This window comes from Macaca mulatta, chromosome X, assembly GCF_049350105.2.
Source record: "Macaca mulatta isolate MMU2019108-1 chromosome X, T2T-MMU8v2.0, whole genome shotgun sequence".
Lineage (NCBI taxonomy): Eukaryota > Metazoa > Chordata > Mammalia > Primates > Cercopithecidae > Macaca > Macaca mulatta.
Window position 1 is genome coordinate 139,890,118 of NC_133426.1, and position 20,699 is coordinate 139,910,816.

The window sequence follows — 20,699 nt, forward strand, 5'->3', positions numbered from 1 at the left end:
TCAATCTGTTATTCCTGGAGGTGGGATAAACTAAAGAAAGCATGGCCAAAGCAAATCAGGGCTACTGGGAGATATCCCTGAACACCCTGGGACCATCTGAGATAATCACACTGGCCTGGACTCTGTGGCTTATCCAGTGAGACAGCTCCTACTGATAAGGACACCTAGCTTTTCAATGACTTATCACTCTTGTTCATTACAGGAAATTAATCTATACAGCTGCATCTTGTATGTCCCAATTGTGTTTCCATTGGGGGTACCCCAGCCTTTTAAGGTAAAGAAAGACACAGAAATGGTCCTAAAAAGGATACAGCTGTCTTCCAACTTCAGGCTTTATTGGCAAACTCCTTTTCAAAAATAAAAAAAATAAAAAAAAAAAAGGAGAGCATAATAATCACTTGCCATTTGTCAGACAGCCCCAAAAGAAGCAGCTAAACTCTTTCCTCTCCTTCCGCTTATATGGCCCTCCTCCTTTACCCGACCCTTTGAGCACCTCTTTCACCAACCACCTATCAAAATAAAGCAAGCCACGGATCTTTCAAAAACTGACACTGGAAAGAAGCCGTTGGATGATTTCTTTCCAGGACCCATTGAAAGATAAAAGATGAGGCAGACAATTTAAAAGGCGAGACTGTACCCTCTGGATCACAAAGCTGAAAGCAGACAAACCGTGGAAGCCAATGACACAGGAAACGCCCTTTGACCAGAGACAGACACTAGGCATAGCAAAGTTATTTTCAATAAAGAATAAGAAACTGAATTAAGCCATTTCACAACTAATAGTCATAGAATCATTTCATTGTAAAAAAGTGGGAGAGGAGGGAGAATGGAGGGTTATTACGAGCTCCTCCTTTTAGAAACAATGACACTGCTTTCTAGGAAGTTCTGTTCAGATGACAAATGTTTTAGGAAGGGTTTTGTTTGGGGTTTCTTTCCTTTGTTTTATTTTTAAAAGTGAGACACACAGACATGTGGGAAACCCTTTTCCAATCAAAAGGACAGAAGAACCACAAGAAAAGGCACTACCTTCAAGCAACTAATTTGTAGTTTAGGTTTAACCCATTCTCCCACCAGCCAACAGTTTAGCTGTTTCTGGGAATATTGCTGAACTAGGTTTTTAGAAACCAGAGTAGATGCAGGTTCCTGGCCAGAACTAAGAAAGGGTGAATCTGGGAAGTGCTTAGAGGGAAAAAAAAACAAAAAAACAAAAAAACAAAAAAAACCCCTGAACTCTCAGAACTAATGCCCTGGGTTCAACTTCACATTTCCTTCGCTCCCCCACACACCTCTAAACAGAGGAATTTGGCATGTGCTGATGTTAGACTAGGCTTTAGGCATAAAAGGGGAAAGTTTCCTTCCTTTCAACCTTCTGAAAGAAAGATTATTAAAAAAAAACAAAATGTATCATAAAATTGAACTTAAGGAAGTTATTCAACAGAAGCCAAACACACAGGAATGATCATTGCTATATTCCAATATAAAACCAAACACACAAAAACACACATTCGAAACACCAAAAACAATCTAAATATCCATTTGTGGTACATATAATAGATTACAGTACATTAACTTAAGGGAATATTATTCAGCCATTTGCAATTTTTAACTGTATAAAACCACAAAAGCATTTTTATAGTTGTTATACTAAAAACAGCATATACACCCAGTAATACATACTACAATTTAAGCCATATAAAAACATATGCATGCCAGGCACAGTGGCTCATGCCTGTAATCCCAGCACTTAGTGAGGCCAAGGTGGGCAGATAACTTGAGGTCAGGAGTTGGAGACCAGCCTGGCCAACATGGTGAAACCCTGTCTCTACTAAAAATACAAAAATTAGCCAGGCATGGTAGCGGGTGCCTTTAATCCCAGACACATGGGAGGCTGAGGCGGGAGAATCGCTTGAACGGGGAGGTGGAGATTGCAGTGAGCCGAGATTGTACCATTTCACTCCAGCCTGGGTGACAGAGCAAGACTCCGTCTCAAAAAAAAAAAAAAAAAATATATATATATATATATATATATATATATATATATATATATATATGGATTGGATCGTGATATGTAAAACATATAGAAGTTACTCTTATCACCACTGTATTCTATCATCTCTTCAACTGGAAAACATTTATCCTACCATAAACCATAATCTCTGGAGTTCTAATGACAGTATGACAACTCTTAGTGCCAGGTACAAAGTCCTGAGAGCAGAGTTGATCAGGGCAAGGAGAAAAGTGGGCTGAAGAGAAGATGCTGTCCAGTTCACCCCAATTATTTCACTTCCAAGTTCTAAAGTGGCTTCAGTACACAGGTTCTTGCTTCCTCAGTGTGCAACTTTTTCCAGGTTTCTGGCCACTGGAGGTAGCTGTATTTATTATTGTCATCACGGTGTTGGTAGCTACTTATCAGGAGAACTCTGACTCAGAGACTGAGATATGATCTCATACAGAAGAAAGAAGCAGTTACCACTAAAGACAGAAAGAGTTTGATTCTTTAGTCTAAAGAGCCAAGACAACTCCATGGACCTAAAAGCCTGACTTTCTCACCTGTTGTTTTGGTTGATCTATTGGAAGATCAGTAGAAGAAATGGTCATGTGAAATTATGTTGACAACACTGATTATTAAGCTGTTTAGTGTCGTTTACATAACAGCCTCCATAAAACATTCTTTCTAGATTGATCAACAACAAGAAAATACCTTGCCTGAAGAGCTCTTATGTTTCTTTTTATCAGATAAACAAAAAATGCATAACCAGTTAGTGCTCCTGTTTTACCCAGCTACCCGCAAGCCCACAGTTCATTCACTGTAATAGCCTTTCAAAATTCTTTACTCCATTTAAAATTCTCCACTCCATCCTCCATCTTTTCTATTTTCTGTTTACATTAAATGGGTTAATCTACATGATGCGTTCAAAATAGGCCCATAGTGAGTGCTCAGTAGCTGTTACCTATTGTTATTAAAATAATAATTATTATCATCATGATTGTAGGAATCCTATTGAATATGATTAAATAATTTTAAGTAGATAGGGCTTATAATATCTTTAAAATTTTTTGGCCAGGCATGGTGGCTCACGCCTGTAATCTCAGCATTGTGGGAGGCCAAGGTGGATTTATTACCTGAGGTGGGAAGTTCAAGACCAGCCTGACCAACATGGTGAAACCCTGTCTCTATTAAAAAAATACAAAATTAGCCGGGTGTGGTGGTACATGCCTGTAATCCCAGCTACTTGGGAAGCTGAGGCCTGAAAGAAAATTTGAGGCCTGAAAAAAAATTATCAATATTGACTGATTAAAAGAAAACAAATATTAGGAAAAGAAGAGAGATATGAGATGAGAAAGGAGAGCTCAAGTTTACAATAAATTGTCTGAAAAGGAAAACTGGCACAAAGTCAATTGCTTCAGTGGACAGAATTCAATATAACTAAGAAACCTAAGTTATATGGTATTAGAAGAAATCTTCAATACTTTACATTTACTTCGTGTAAAATGCTGTTATTCTTTCTTAATGATCAAAATTTTCCTTCATTTCAAAAGAAAATGACTATCACAACTGAAATACTTTAAAGTACAAATTAATGGTCCCTAGGAAACTGCCTGCAGTTGAGGTTATACTTTCAACAACAGCATATACTACTAAATATACAACATTAGAAAAATTCAAGGTTTGACACAACTCTCTGATCACACATCTGGTAACTGTTGAAAATAGCGATAAATTCCTTTACCATCAATTTTTGCTCAGAAAACTACTTAATACTTGAGGCAATTTATATTTGGCAAATGTAGCATCTAAATCTACATTCCCTAAATGTCACCCCAGGAAGCCACAAAGCATTGGCATAACACTCATGCATGTAACAGAGATTCAAAGACATTTCTGAAATCAATAACTGCACCAAATGCAATCATTTCCCTTTATTCTTAATGATCAGCTTGCATTCCCCTCACATTAAAAACACATCTCATTTTTTTTAGTTGTTTTTCCTTTCTGAAAAATATGAGGATACAACAGCTGCTAGGACTTCAAGAAGAAAAACAAATATCCTGTCCTAACAGCTGAATTGCCATTAGTCTCTCGTTAAATTGGTTGATTACAGAAATGCCTTCTATAAATTTGACTTATTGGAGGGAATATAGGCTGAATTATACAGTATTTTTAAAGAAACATGAACTTATCACTTTCCAACACGAAGTGACCACAGGAAGTACTGGCAACTAAAGCAACTTAAAGACCTACTTTAATAAACAGATATTTTTGTAATTAACACAATGGTTTCGATTAAAATGGTTGTTCCTGAGGTGTTTGGGAATAGTCTCTTTCCCTATGTAGGTGTTAAACATTTCCTGATATAATATTTACACCATTTATTTGCTTAACAAACCTTTCATTACAGACCCAGCAGAGAGATAAGCATGCTTATCCCCAGAATCTCATTGTATATCACTTCATTCTTGAGCTTAGAAGCTAACCAAGAAAATCTCAGCACTCCAAGAGAAACACTAAAAGATTACTGGTAAAAATGGCAAATGCTTTGTCTGTTTCTAAACTAAAGCAGAGGCTGGGCGCAGCAGCTCACACCCGTAATCCCAGCACTCTGGGAGGCCAAGGCAGGCAGATCACTGGAGCCCAGAAGCTCAAGACCAGCCTGGGCAACATGGCAAAACCTCGTCTCTACAAAATATACAAAAATTAGCCAGGTGTGGTGGCACACGACTCTAGTCCCAGCACTTTGGGAAGCTGAGGCAGGCAGATCACTTGAGCCCAGGAGTTCGAGACTGGCCTGGGCGATATGGCAAAACTCCCTCTCTAGAAAAAAATATAAATATTAGCTAGGCATGGTGGTGTGTGCCTGTGATCTCAGCTACTTGGGAGGGTGAGGTGGGAGGATCATCTAAGGCCGGGACGTTGAGGCTGCAGTGAGCTGTGATCACACCACTGCCCTCAAGGCTGGGTGACAGAGTGAGACCTTGTCTCCAAAAAAAAAAAAAAAAAAAGCAGAGACAATCACACACCCATAAACTTAAAGCTAAGTTTAGATAGTTAAAGATTGGTTTGCTCTGTCATAAACTCATGCAGCTCAGCCCACACCCTGAATGCCTCCTAGAAAATGGACCATTAGAACCATTAGAAGAGAAATTAAACACTTCTATTCTTAAAAATCTTATCCTTATAATAATAGTAAGCTGAGGCCGGGCACAGTGGCTCACGCCTGTAATCCCAGCACTTTGGGAGGCCAAGGCGGGCAGATCACCTGAGCTCAGGAGTTCGAGACCAGCCTGGACGACATGGTGAATCCCTGTCTCTACTAAAAATCCAAAACTCAGCTGGGCATGGTGGTGGCTCACCCCTGTAATCCCAGCTACTTGGGAGGCTGAGGCAGGAGAATCACTTGAACCCCGGAAGCAGAAGTTGCCGTGAGCCGAGATTGCCCCATTGCACTCCAGCCTGGGTGACAGAGAGAGACTTGGTCTCAAACGAACAAAATATAGTAAGCCTATAGTATTTAAAATAGGGCATATACCATAATCTTCATATTTAAATTCATATTTAAAGTAGGGCCCACCTTAGTCTTCATATTTAAGCAAACTCGCCCCTTGCCTACAAACTTGCTCCCAATTTACAACAAGGCAGTCGGTTCGCTGCATTAAATAGAGAGGTTGGGGCTTCAGCCTTTGTCATGGCTATGCAGTGTGCCCTTCAGAAGAGGGGTCCACATTAGAAAATGGCTGAAAACACTTGCTTGTAACCCAAAAACACTGAGATGTCACAGCTACTCACGTATCTCTAGGTAAAATTGTCAGGCATCCAAGCTAGTGTCTCTATACATACCCTAGCCTCAGGGTTCCTCACTAGGACTTTGAATTTCTGAACAAACTAAGACATAGGGATCTATCAGTCAGGTGCCATGGCTCACGCCTGTAATCCCAGCACTTTGGGAGGTTGAAATGGGTGGATCACCTGAGGTCAGGAGTTCGAGACCAGCCTGGCCAATGTGGTAAAACCCCTCCTCTACTAAAAATACAAAATTAGCCAGGTGTGGTAGCATTCACCTGTAATCCCAGTTACTCGGGAGGCTGAGGCAGGAGAATCACTTGAACCTGGGAGGTGGAAGTTGCAGTGAGACAAGATTGTGCCACCACACTTTAGCCTAGGTGACAGAGTGAGACTCTGTCTCAGAGAAAAGAAAAATAAATAAATAAAAAGAAATAGGGACCTATCTCACAGTGTTCATCTAAAATTCTGAAAAAACAATCTTTCTTGAAATACAGAAGACTCTGTTCTCAGAGCAGCAACATGTGGCAAGGAAGGTTCCTTCCCATCCTGTTATGATAACTGCTAGGACTTACCACTCAGGCTGCATTTGCTTACAATCCTAAACTCCCTGGCCAGCCTCTGCACTTGCTCCCTGCACAGCCAGGACCCCCCTCTCCTTGAGACAACCTGCACACGCAGTCACCATTGACAAAGGCTTGGAGAGGGAAGGAATCTTGTTACCAACTGACAGGTGCATTCCATCCACATTTTGCTAAACCAGAGTTTTACTACTGCAGGGCCAGAGGGCTTCATCTTGAGTCACTCACCAATCAAATGACAGTATTTCTGTGGTCTCTATTAAAATGAGAGTGGACTCAGACCTTTCATAAAAGCTAAAGGCTTTAGTACTAATTGTCTGGCTCCTCTGCAGACCACCTAGAGAACAGAAAACAACAGTGCAAAGTGACACAAGCGTTAACTTTGCATTTCCCAGTGCCCCTGTAAACCCAATCCTTAAAATGATGGCCACAGTATTGTAAACAAATGTGAATCTGAAAGAGCCAGTCCTTCAAGGTGGATCCCAAGTGGTTAACTGGGCCTAAGTTTAAAATAGAACCAAGAGGTCATTTGCTAACGAAAGGTGACACACTTCCTCTGAGTTTCCTGAAAACACCCACCTCTGTTTAACTTTGGGACTTTCAGAACTCCCCTGAAGCAACCAGTCAGAGCTCACCTGTACCAACCAATCAGGGCTCACTTGTATCAACCAATCAGGGCTCAGTTGAGTCAACCAATTGGAATTAAGCAAATTTCAGTCTTTCATTTGCATAACACTAGCTTAGTAACCTGGGTGTGAACTTTCGTTCTAAAACCAGAATCCAGCCAGGCACAGTGGCTCATGCCTGTAATCCCAACACTTTGGGAGCCCAAGGTGGGCAGATCGCTTGAGGCCAGGAGTCTGAGTCCAGCCTGGCCAACATGGCAAAACCCCATCTCTACAAAAATTAGCCAGGAGTGGTGGTGTGCACCTGTAGTTCCAGCAACTTGGGAGGCTGAATTGGGAGAACTGTTCGAACCTGGGAGGCAGAGGCTGCAGTGAGCCGAGATCACACCACTGTACTCCAGCCTGGGCGACAGAGCAAGACTCTGTCCCAAAACAAAAACAACCAGAAACCAGAATCCTCTCTTTGGTCTCTGGAATGTGCACTTTTGTTTGACACTGAAGGATGTGTCTCCCCAGTTTACAAACTGTTCACTGGAATGAAATCTTTTTCCTCCAAATTCCTTTCCAGAGAACTTTTGTTCACAATATGCAACCAGAGAAAGTGTTCCATGTAAGCCAGGATAACTCAGGCCTATCTTCCCTGCACCACTGCACAAGTGCTCTAGGACTCATCTCAGGATCCACTGCCAGAAACACAAACCCTGGCCATTCACTGGGGGCAGGAGCTTGTGATGATGTAAAAAGCACTACTCCTAGAAAATGAGAAGGCCTTATAGGCCCATAATGTTCAAGAAAACTATGCTTTGCCCTGATTGCCATTCCCTTACCCCACACCCAAAACCAAGGGCTTCTCCTTGGAAGTAGTTATCACAACTGTAACTAATTGCCAATTTGCAGAATTATTGAATGACTCAATGTCTGTCTCACCATTTAGACTGTGAGCTCCATGAGGGTGAGACCTGGCTTGTATCCTTTTTATTCACTGTTCTGTCATCAGTGCCTAGTAATTAATAGGCACTTGCTAAATATCTGCTGAATGAATGAATCCAGCCTAGGCATCCCCTTTCTACAGATGGCAGTTCATATGTATAATCTCATATTCAGAAGTCCTAAAGAGTCAACTATGCCCCCTGAAAGCTTTTTGCCTAAGAGCAACCTATTTGCAAGGAGTACTCATTCATGTATTCATTCAACAAACATTTTTGAGTATTAGCCAATGTGGTAGACATTGAGTATAGGGCAGTGAATAAAAGAGGCAAAGCCCCTGCCCACAGGTCAGGTGGTGATAACTAAGAAGAAAGCAGAGAGGAAGGAAGACGAAGTATATGAATATATGTGTGTGTCTGCAGGGGGTGGGGGCATGGGGGTATCCTATTTTATTTTTTTGGGGGGGAGTATCCTACTTTATACAGAGACCAGGAAAAGCTTCTCTATTAAGGTGACAGGTAATCAAAGGCCCAAAACATGTGAGGGAGTGAACCATGCTGCTATCTGGCAGCAGGGTGTTCAAGGCATTGAAAATAAGAAGTGCAAAGGCCCCTAAACGTGCCTGGTGTGCTTGAAGGAAAACAGAGAGACCAACATGGCTAGAATGGGATGGGGCCTTAGATAAAGATAAAGCCTGAGAAGAGAAGACCTCGTGGGCTGGCACAGGAGAAGGCAGATGTGCTCATAAGCCTCGATTTTCACTCTGGTTGGCATGGGGAACCATTGGAGCATTTTGAGCAAAGCAGTGATATGATCTGATTTAAGTTTAAGAGAATACCATCACACTGACTGCTATGCTGAGAACACAGGCTGGCGAGAGCCAGAGCCAGAGAGCTAGAGCAGGGGAACTGATATGGGCGACTGCAATAATCCAGGCAAGAGGCAATGAGGGGTGTGACCAGGATAGTAGTCACTGAGATGGTAAGATGACAAATTTTACATATATCTTGAAAGCAAAGCCCAAAGGTAGAGATTATGAAACATTAGCTAAGCTGAAACATATCCCATCCAATCACCTAAATCTTCATTCAGATTACAAGAAAATTGATGCAGTCCCTTATTTTGGAAGGTTGTTATTTCATCATTTGCTCTCCAACCTAAAGAATACAAGAACATCTTCTAAGACTGCCTCACTGCTTAATAATCCATTGACCTCCTACCAGAAGAGCCTCCCAGAATGTGTCCAGGCCCATCAGATCTGAGAGGGCAGAAAGAAAAGCTAGTTCCAAACCGGGGGTAAACAACAAGGCAGAACATTAACCAACCAGCCAGCTGAGGGCATTTAATTCAAATTCAGTTTAAAGTAAACTCATTTCACTACTCTCCTTTAAAAAACAATATCCCCATAAACACAAAGAACTAATCCTTACCATAGCCTCCAACATTCTGGTGACGTGTGATGTTTAAGGACCATTTCTAAAGTACACTGGTAAAAAGTTGTCTTATTTTACTTCTTAAAATCTTAACATGGGGAAATCGTCTATAATTAAGGCAATTTAAACAATAGTAGATAATAATTTGACTATAAATTGTAAGGAATGTAATGACTGCTTATTCTGGCACCAAAAAAACAAGACTTTCTGTGAAGTCACTGCCAAGAAAAATGATACTCCCACTCAGACTGGACCATTGCAAGTAGTAACTGCTAACCACATGCTTTACACTGCAGTTTGCAAGGACACAGTGCTTTGTTTTCATCTCTGACCAAACACTAGACTGAAAACTCAATGGAGACAAACATGTGGTGAAATAGAAATAATAACTGAAGGAAAAAAAATATTCTGGTGGCTTAATGCTTGCTGGGATGACTACGTCAAGGGTTTGGTGAACTAAGGAAACATCTACAATCCAAAAGAAACAACTTCCAGCCTGCTCTGGTAGGTAGAAGGTGAACAGAAGAAAGAAGACAGGCTTTAAGAGGCCTGCAAAAGCCAAACTGACAAAGTGGCTTTGTGAAGAAAGAACTAGCATGAAAAGAATGGCTGTGATGAAGCAGAGATCAAGCCCTGACCCAAGCCTCCAGGAGAAGATAGAAGTGAGCACCTAGTAGAAAGGCTGATGCAACAAAAAGGGGCAAAGGTAGCCTCTTCTAAAAGCACCTCTGAGTCCAGGTACAGTGGCTCATGCCTGTAATCCCAGCACTTTGGGAGGCCGAGGCAGGCAGATCACCTGAGGTCAGGGGTTCAAGACCAGCCCGGCTAACATGGTGAAACCTGTCTCTACCAAAATCAGCCGAGCATGGTGGCAGGTGCCTGTAGTCCCAGCTACACAGGAGGCTGGCATGAGAATCACTTGAACCCAGGAGGCAGAGGTTGCAGTGAGCCGAGATTATGCCATTGCACTCCAGCCTGGGCAACAAGAGCGAAACTATGTCCCAAAAGGAGGGAGGGAGAAAGAAAGAGAGAAAGAAGGAGAGAAAGAAAGAAAAGAAGGAAGGAAGGAAGGAAGGGAGGGAGGGAGGGAGGGAGGAAGGAAGGGAGGGAGGGAGGGAGGGAGGGAAGGAGGGAGGAAGGAAGGAAGGAAGGAAGGAAGGAAGGAAGGAAGGAAGGAAGGAAGGAAGGAAAGAAAGAGAGAGAGAGAAAAGAAAAGAAAGAGCACCTCTGCAGGCACAGCCAAGTTACTGCTAATGTCTGAATGTCTGGAACAGACAGCATAAGAAGTAGCAATCATTTGTCTACCGGGATTAAAATAAACCACATGAAATACTAAGCGCCCACCTCCAAGCAAGCCAAGAAAGAGCACCACACTCTAGGTTAAGGGGTAAGAAAACACGTTTTCCTTTTCCTTTCCTTACTTAGGCATCTAGTACTGAATGTATGCAAAAGTTACCAAAAAAAAATGAGATAGCTTAAAATAATTAGATTTATAAAGAGTTATCTTAGCCTGTTTGGGCTGCTAAAACAAAATACCAAAGACTGGGTGGCTTCTAAACACCAGAAATGTATTGCTTGCAGTTCTAGAGGCCAGGAAGTCCAAGATCAAGATGCTAGATTGGGTTCTGGTAAGGGTATGCTTCCTCACAGAGGGCCATCTTCTCACCATAATTTCATGTGGCACAAGTGTCAAGGGTTTTCTCTGGGGCCTCTACATTCATGAGGGTTTACTTCCCAAAGGCTCCACCTCCTAATACCATCACCTTGAGGGTTAGGATTTCAACATATGAATTTTGGAAGAATATAGTAAGACCATAGCAGATATGAATAAAAATATCTCATCCTGGAATGAGTACAGAAGTAAAAAGTCATGCTTAAGGTTCTTGAGCACCTACCACCATGCCATGCAGTGTGATAAGAACCGGGGATACATGGTCTCTCAGATCTGGCATGACAGGACACATAGAGCTGCACTTTTTTTTTTTTTTTTTTTTGACAGAGTCTCACTGTCGCCCAGGCTGGGGTGCAGTGGTGTGATCTCGTCTTGCTGCAATCTCTGCCTCCCGGGTTCAAGCAATCCTTGTGCCTCAGCCTCCCGAGTAGCTGGGAGTACAGGTGCACACCACCACACCCAGCTAATTTTTGTATTTTTAGTAGAGATGGGGTTTCACCATGTTGGCCAGGCTGGTCTTGAACTCCTGGCCTCAAGTGATCTGCCTGCCTTGACCTCCCAAAGTGATGGGATTACAGGCGAGAGCCCCACACCCAGCCGAGCTTTGCTTTTTTTTAAGGTTCAAACAGCTACACAGTCAGAGACTATCCTTAACTTCTAGTGTTTCTTATGATTATACATTTACCTAGTTTGGTAAGTGTTTACAAGGGAAATCAATATTCAAATGTGTCACCCTTAACTAGGAACCAACTGTTGTTGACTTCATGTCAAAATGTCAGTTTCCTAAACTGACCACAGCAGGTAGTACAGTACCAGGAACTAAGTCAAACTTGGATGTTCTAGAGGGCTTTCAAAAGAAGGTGCAGAGGGGCTGGGCGTGGTGGCTCATACCTGTCCCAGCACTTTGGGATGCTGAGGAGGGATCATTTTAGGCCAGGAGTTCGAGACCAGCCTGGCCAACATGGTGAAAGCCCATCTCTACTAAAAATATAAAAATTAGCCAGACGTGGTGGTGCACGCCTATAATCACAGCTACTTGTAAGGCTGAGGCAGGATAATCTCTTGAACCTGGGTGGCAGAGGTTGCAGGGAGCAGAGATCATGCCACTGCATTCCAGCCTGGACAAAAGAGTAAGACCCTGTCTCAAAAAAAAAAAAGAAAAAAGAAAAGAAAAAAGAAGGTGCAGAGGAACAAAATCATAAACCACAAGCTCTGAGGTGAAAAAGCCACTGAATTAATAATATATATCATTAACATATTTTTTAAAATAAAAAGACAAAGTGACATGTAGAATGACTCCTTGTTGATCCAGCACTGTTGGGAAACTGGGTGCTCTAAATAGGTAAATGTGTAAGTTAACTAAATTTCCCCTTTTTTAAAGGGTGGTTTTCATATTTTGAGTATTTCTAATAGAACTTTTTTTTTTTTTTTTTTTTTTTGAGACAGAGTTTCGCTCTTGTTGCCCAAGCTGGAGTACAATGGCTCGATGTCGGCTCACTGCAACTTCCGCCTCCCGGGTTCAAGTGATTCTCCTGACTCAGCCTCCCGAGTAGCTGGGATCACAAGCATGTGCCACCACGCCTGGCTAATTTTGATATTTTTAGTAGAGACAGGGTTTCTCCGTGTTGGTCAGGCTGGTCTCGAACTCCCAACCTCAGGTGATCTGCCCACCTCGGCCTCCCAAAGTGCTGGGATTACAGGCGTGAGCCATCGCACCTAGTAATGGAACTCTTTCTAAAATGTACTTTCTGAACTTTTAAATCAGAATAAGCCAAACACCATTATTTAATACTATAATGAAATATACTACTGCCCGCGGTAGTTATGGTTACAAAGGTGGCTTTGAGCATTCGCCCATTCTAGGAGATCTCAAACTGCCAAGACCAGCAAGTTCTGGGTCTCCCGTTCAGCTTCTGGTCACCCTCCAACTGTCCTCTCTCACTTCTTCCAGATGTCAAGGCTTACCTGCCTCCAACACAATCCCTTCCTGTGATTCCCATCGGCCCCCAACCAGTACCATTTGCTACTTCTAATCTGCCATAGACTGGGAAACTGGATAACTGAAGCATTTTATCTTCTCACGTATAAACCCTATCTACCTAATTTGAATGCAAGCTCCTCAAAAGCTTGATTCCTGCTTGACACCTCTTGGAATCCCCTGCACCCAACATACTGCTCTGGATACAGAAGTCATTCAATAATTGCTGATAATAAATTTCTGAAGGCCTTTTCTCCACATAGAATGCATGGGCTTTATGACAGCTGTTTCCATCATTTGGCTTTTCTGCTTACTTCCACATTCCCAGCTGTGTTCTGGACGGTTACACCAGCTAGAAGCCTAGGGATTTACTGTACTTCTATTTCTTGATAAGATACTTGAAGAGAATGAACACATGGCAAAGAGGACATTAAAGTAAGGGATGAAGAGATTTTTTTAATTTTACCAATAAAGCAAAAGGGAAGAAGTATCACCTAGCATGTTGACACTTAATCAATAAATGACAGCAAGGCTGGATTCCTTTCTAATTCTTTCCAAAACATTCTCACTGTCCTTGTCTTATGTCTCTACCTGCAGCAAAGCATCACCCAGTTGTGGTTCACACTTATATCTTGATTGAAAATATTTTCCTCCATGTTTGACACACCTTTCTCTTAAATCCAAGTTAGCCAAAATTAAAACAACCATGCACTGAGTCTAAACTAAAGGCTTTATCTCAAACAACACTTCGTGATAAATCTCATTGGAAAATTTAGAATGATAGAATCTCAGAGATAGAAGGGAACTAGGCCGGGCATGGTGGCTCACGCCTGTAATCCCAGCACTTTAGGAGGCCGAGGCGGGCAGATCATGAGGTCAGGAGTTGAAGACCAGCCTGGCCAACATGGTGAAACCCTGTCTCTACTAAAAATATAAAAAATTAGCCAGGAGTAGTGGTACACGCCTGTAATCCTAGCTACTCGGGAGGCTGAGGCAGGAGAATCACTTGAACTCAGGAGGCAGAGGTTGCAGTGAGTGGAGATCATGCCATTTCACCCAGCCTTGGCGATAGAGCAAGACTTTGTCTAAAAAAAAATCTACCATGGGCCAGGCACAGTGGCTCATGCCTGTAACACCAGCACTTTGGGAGGCCAAGGTGGGTGGATCACTTTAGGCCAGGAGTTCAAGACCAGCCTGGCCAACATGGTGAATCCCCATCTCTACTAAAAATACAAAAATTAGCCAGGCGTGGCAGCACGCACCTGTAGTCCCAGCTACTCAGGAGGCTGAGGCAGAAGGATTGCTTGAACCCAGGAGGTGGAGGCTACAGTAAGTTGAGATCACGCCATTGCACTCTAGCCTGAGTGACAAGAGCAAGACTCCATCTCAAACAAAATAAATAAATTTTTAAAAAATACACACACACACACACACACACACACACACACACACACACACACACATATCCATCCATTCATCCATCCATGGCCTTGTCCCTCCTGAAGAAAGTATTATTTCATTGGTATGGGGTGGTACCCAGGTATTAGTATATTTTAAAAGCTCCCCAGGCGCCAGGTGGTTCAATTTCACCCCATTTTTCAAAGAGGGAAGAACCTCACCAAAGGTATTTGACAACTAATTTGCCAGAGTTAGGCTAGAACTACTCATTCCAATAAGCCATGTCTTCTCCACGTAAACTACTCCATCTACAACAGTGGAGTCTCTTCCCTCCTTCACTCTTCCTCTCTGTCCAACTATCCCCACTTATCTCAAAGTAAATATATTTTCTGAATATTCCTTGCCTTAGAATCCCATTGCATAATTTTTTAAAACCTAAATGATGTATATCTGTTTCTCTGTATCCTAATGCTTTTTTTTCTCACAAAGAACCCTGAGAGATCAATCAGGCACAGTTTACCCTTAAAGAAGCCATACTGCTTCTCCTCAGATAGGCTGGACTCAACCTACCCTTTTCACCATTATTATCACACAGGCCATCTTTCAAATCCCTTGCAAGGTTCAACTTCAATTCTCTGTCAGCCCACTTAATTTCTAGTTTGTACCTGAGCCTTGTCAAACCTAGTGGACTTCCCTCTTCTGGCTTAAACTCCTTCTATTTTGTGAAAGATGCCTTTTTCCCCGAAGCAGCCTCTTTTACTCTGCCAGTTAGTCATGCCGGGTTCTTTTTATCTTCCCCCAAGCAGTTGGTCTTTTTGATGTCTGGCACACATTTATCTGGGCTTCCAATAAGATGTTTTTACATAGTTTCCAGGCTTCCTGGAGGTTATTGACTTTTTTAACTCTCCCATTCAATTTTTTCCACTAATTTCTAACATTTGTTAGAGTTTCTTTTTCAAAAGTTGAATACCTGGCTGATGCAGCTCTTTGATTTTTCTCTCCCACCAGATTGCTGAATTAAATGCATCAGAACTTAAACATAATATTTCAAATTACCTCCAGGATGGAATCGCTTCATGAATTTTCTGCACTTTCATGTTCTCTATAGTAAGCAACAGATGTTTAACCAAGTAGATTTGAAAATGCTAGTTTTTACCTGTTTGTATTTTAGTATTCTGTTTATTTATATAAAATATTCTGATACCCTTCAAAGCTTGTGTTCTTCTTGGTAAAGACAATAAACTTGAGTTTTTTTGTGTTAAAAGGTAACTGATGCACACTGAACAAGCTCTATGTTCTGAATCTAATGTGGTAAATTTGCCCCAAATTGCCTAATCACAACAGTCTCAACTGTTCATTCTTTAAAGAAGTATATCTCAAGGCATTAAGAAAAACAATTTTGAATCTTTCTGAAAAAAATCCTGGCCAGTGCAGTAGCTCATGCCTTTAATCCCAGCACTTTGGGAGGCCAAGGTGGGCGGATCACCTGAGGTCGGGAGTTCAAGACCAGCTTGACCAACATGGAGAAACCCCATCTCTACTAAAAATACAGAATTAGCCGGGTGTGGTGGTGCATGCCTGTAATCCCAGCTACTCTGGAGGCTGAGGCAGGAGAATTGCTTGAACTCAGGAGGTGGAAGTTGTGGTGAGCTGTGATCGTGCCATTGCACTCCAGCCTGGGAAACAAGAGCGAAACTCTGTCTCAAAAAAAAAAAAAAATCCTACAAGCATTCAGTTATTAATGAAGTGGTAAAGACAAGCACGCCCCCAAAAGAATAAAAATGTCCTCCAAGCTATACCAACATATGCAGATTTACTTTAAATTTATTTCATTCAAAGTGTTTAGATCCAGGCCTGGAACAGTGGTTCATGCCTGTAATTCCAGCACTTTGGGAGGCTGGACATTTGAGGTCAGGAGCTCAAGACCAGCCTGGCCAACATGGTGAAACCACGTCTCTACTAAAAATACAAAATTAGCCAGGTATGGTGGCACACGCCTATAATCCCAGCTATTCGGGAGGCTGAGGCAGGAGAATCCTTTGAACCTAGGAGGTGGAGACTGCAGTGAGCTGAGATCATGTGACTGCAATCCAGCCTGGGCGACAGAGACTCAGTCTCAAAAAAAAAAAAAAAATAGCCAGGTGGTAGTGGCTCATGCCTATAATCCCAACTACTCTGGAGGCTGAGGCAGGAGAATTGTTTGAGCCTGGGAGGCAGAGGTTGAGATGAGGCAAGATCACCCCACTGCACTCCAGTCTGGGCGACAGTGAGACCCAGTCTTAAAAAAAAAAAAAAAAAAAGCGTTTAGATGCAAAAGATTCCTAGGAGATCAAGAGACAGGCAGTATACTGCCTATCAAGGCAGTATAATCTCATTACAGCACTAGTGTCCTGACAGAAAACACAATAGAATTATCTATGTCATTCTCCCACTTGTTTAACAAATATTGCACTGACCTACCACACTTGGTACTGCTACCTACAAACAAGACCAGGAGTTGCCATCTTTGCCCTCAAGTTGCTTCCAGTTGAGGAGAGAAGACAAACACGTGCCTGCGCAAACAGTTAACTATAATACAAGGCAGTTATGTACAAAGACCATGGATCTGGTTCCAACAGGGAATTAGGAAGAAGCAGGCACATAACCCTGGCAAGTTCAGAAGTGACTCAATGAAAGAAGTATAATTTGAGATGCTTGGAGCCACTGAAGCTCAAAGCACAGGAATGACTCTAAATCGAAGCAGTGATGTAAGGAAATTAAGCTGTCGATGTTCAGGATAGAACAGGGAGTTAGGAGGCGGAGACAGACAAGAGGCAGGTAGACCAATTAAGAACTATTTAAAAGGGGAGTGTGCTGACAGACCTCCCTGTCTTTATCTCTTGCCTTGCCAACCCTTAACCCAAAGAGCCACTAGTTATCTTCCTAAAACAGCTTGACTGACGACATTCCCCTCCCTCAGAAACCCTCATTGGCTCCTCAATTGTATTGTCCAGGAAATACAATTTATATTCCTTCTACCATTAACACTAGATTGTCTATGTCTGGGTTTGATCAGATGTGACTGGATCCTCTCCACTATAATGCGAAAATTGTGCTGTTTTGATGATGGTCCCTTACTAGTTAGCTGAAGGTCCTTCCACAGTTTATATCTCAACAACCTCTATGGGAATAAAGAAGGTACTTTTTTGTCTTACTATCTGTACAACATAGCATGAACTATACTCTAGAACAAATAAGACCTGGGTTCAAATCCCACCTCTGTCATTCACTAGCTATAAGATTGTGGACATATTTCATAATCTCTTTGAATCTGTTTTCTTGTCTGTAAAATGGAGATAATTCTGATGTCATATGGTTGTTGTGGGTTTTAAATGAGAGAATCATGTAAGTTCCTTGGTATAGGGCCAGGCCCAGAGAAAGCATTCGATAGCTACGAACCCTTATCATGAGGCCAAAATACATTTTTTAAAACATAAATGAGAAAAAACCTCAGTGCTAAAACAGTTAAGGTCATTGGGGAGCCAGAGAGACTCACTTCCAACTGCCTCAGATTAACACCAATGTTGTTTCCCTTGTATAGATAACAAAAAAACTTCCTTTTTCATTCCTCAGTCTAGTCTCCAGTTAATCCTGAAATTGCATGCGACCCCACGTGAATCAAATAAAAAAGGAAAACAGTAATTATGCTGAATCAGACATTTTATATTTATATGTTCTAACCAGAGACTGAGCTGCAGAAGCCAGAACTTTTACTAAATTTTTTTTGAACATGTCCAGAAGATACCTCCTGTAAACTACTTGGGACAATTTCTACAGTGATAGGCCCTATGGTTCAATTTGACCCTCCCCAAGTGAAACACAGAGCCAAACTGATGATTCCAACAAAACAGGAGATCACAAATTCATTGCAAAATCCAATACATTACTTAAGGTGGGGAAGGGGGACTACAAATCGTAAAGACACATGCTGTGTGTCATATATAATCAACTCACCATTAGAAAGTATTGCTACCTCTCCAACACACATACACATGCACTTTTTTTCCACGTACTCATAACAGCTTATAGAAGTCCTGGAATCCTTTGTGCATGTCAAGCAGACAGGCAATGCAGGACCTCAGTTGGAAGCCCTGTCAGCATGATGTACTCCCTGACACCCTTGAGAGCACATCAGATTATCCTAACTATGATCATAAAGACTGAGACTCCTCCAGAACATGGAGTATTCTTAAAGCCTGTTCAAACCTCTAGAAGGCAAGTGCAAGGCCATCTGGAATAAAACATTAAACTTGGGCTGAGCCTGGGGTTCAATGAGCTAGAAACCCAGACTTTGTGATACTTCACCTGGAAAATGATCCTGGGTGTTTTGCACTGAAAAAAGCACATCCCCCATCCCAGGGAAAGTGCCTGGCAATTAATCCATTCGGACCTAGGCTGAATACAAGTCACTATATTGACTATCCCCCTTAAAAAATGACCAAAATTATCTGAGTGTAGCCCAGAGAAGACAAGGCTAATGTATGCATCTGGAGAGGCCGGGGCAATGGTAAAGATTATGCCTGTTTCTATACTGGCCGTCTAAAGGTATTTACTTGGGTCCGTCTGTGTTGTGACAGTGTCCTAGACTCAAATGAATGCCTCTAACACTCCACATTTTTGAGCCATTCAGTCATGCATTTTTGTTATTGTTGAAAGTGGTGCGAAATTGCACTGCATGAGCTAAAGTCCTTGGTGGTCTTCCAAGGATTCCAGCTAAAAAGGCACTTCCTTTGTTCCTCAGGAGAATGCAGTCCAGTAGGTCATTCAAAAGGGGAAATAAAAGCAGCAGCCCTGGGAGGGAGATGAAGGACAAGACAAAAAGAATAAAATGTTTTGGGTGTGAGCACATTAGCTTCCATTTCCTGCTGCTGGTCACTAATAACTCCCCTATCTTTGGCATGGGGGAATGTCCAGATAGACATATATGCAAATATCCCTCAGGTGATTTCTGGGGATGATGACAATCAAAGGGAACACCCTTTGTTCCCTTTGATTTGAAGAGTCTCTGAGCACCCTTCAAGCTTCCTTTTTCCTGAGATGCTGGCTGGGGAAGATGCCCTGCCACAGCGAAAGACTGCACAGAGCAAAGTTGGGGAAACTGGGGAGGGCAATTTCACAACCCCACTCGCTGAATGCCTGCAGTCAGTATCAAAGGCACATATTGTTTGCATGAGCATAAGATGAAACCTTGTCACATTCCCATTAAGTGCAGAGCTGCATCTACCCCTTCAAAATGTGGGAATGACAACTGTAACCTTCACGCCAATCATCTCCACTGTGCCCAGGCCCAAACTGTGCAGGGCACAAAGGCCCCAGGTTTGACCTGCAGAGCCCCCAAGCTTCGGCGGCTGCTAGTTCACTTCATTTTTTTTTTCTGGCGGGGCGGGAGGAAGGGAAAGAAAGAGGGCTTTTCAGGGCTCTACAACCAATAAAATCGTGCCGCTTTGAGGACATACTTGAGCTCCCGAAAAGACAGGCAACTGAAGGGCAAACAGTGTCTAATCAGTAGTGAGCATGTTATTTGGTAACTGCCAAGGTGCAGTGGGCGCCTGGGCTGCTCCAACAATTTCTTCGGTTCTATTTCTAGACAGATGCCAGTTACACTCCAAAAGTTCCCAACAACTTCCCTCAATTACCTTTGTAATTTATATGTAATTGATGACTGCACTTAATCTCCAAGGTTATTAATAGCCCTTCCAAAAAATGACCCCCAAATCTTCCTAAGCCTTTGGAAGCGCCTGGTTGAAATTACAGTATTTCCTTTGCTGGCTGCCCGCCCCACCCGGAGACCAGCACGGCAAGGCAAAGGCGCGCTCCACTCACTTCCATGAAAGGTTCGGAGTGGAGGCTCGGCCCCCCGGGCTCGAATCTCTCACTCCTCCGTTAGATTACGCTGGCCACCAGCCAGCTAGATTCATGGTGCTTTCTGAGCCCCCAGGGCGAACGGGCTACCTGCGCGGCCGGCGGAGCTGCGCGCAACAGTTGGCCGCTGCTAAGAAGAGAGTGCGACCCGGAGGGGACCCGGCCGGACACCGCCGCCGGCCTCGCTGGGAAGGACGCAGGGCACCCGCCGAACGCTGCCTCCCCAGCGCTCGGAGAGAGGCTTTCACAAATACCCCCATACACGCCCCCATCCCACCCCACCGGCGCCAAAATCCGGTGAACTTTTTCACAGGCTAAGCCGTCTCTATTTGCATAACCATCTCCAAACTGAGATTCAGGTTTCCTGTAATCAGTCCTTTCAAAGGTCTGTAATTGAAAGTGCA

At 42.7% G+C, this 20,699-nt stretch overlaps 1 protein-coding gene across 1 annotated transcript in view; it reads right to left on the reverse strand.

Moving 5' to 3' along the window:
- GPC4 (glypican 4) overlaps positions 1–20,699 on the reverse strand; it is a 116,998-nt gene that overhangs the window by 95,314 nt on the left and 985 nt on the right. The gene's annotated exons all lie outside the window — the stretch shown is intronic.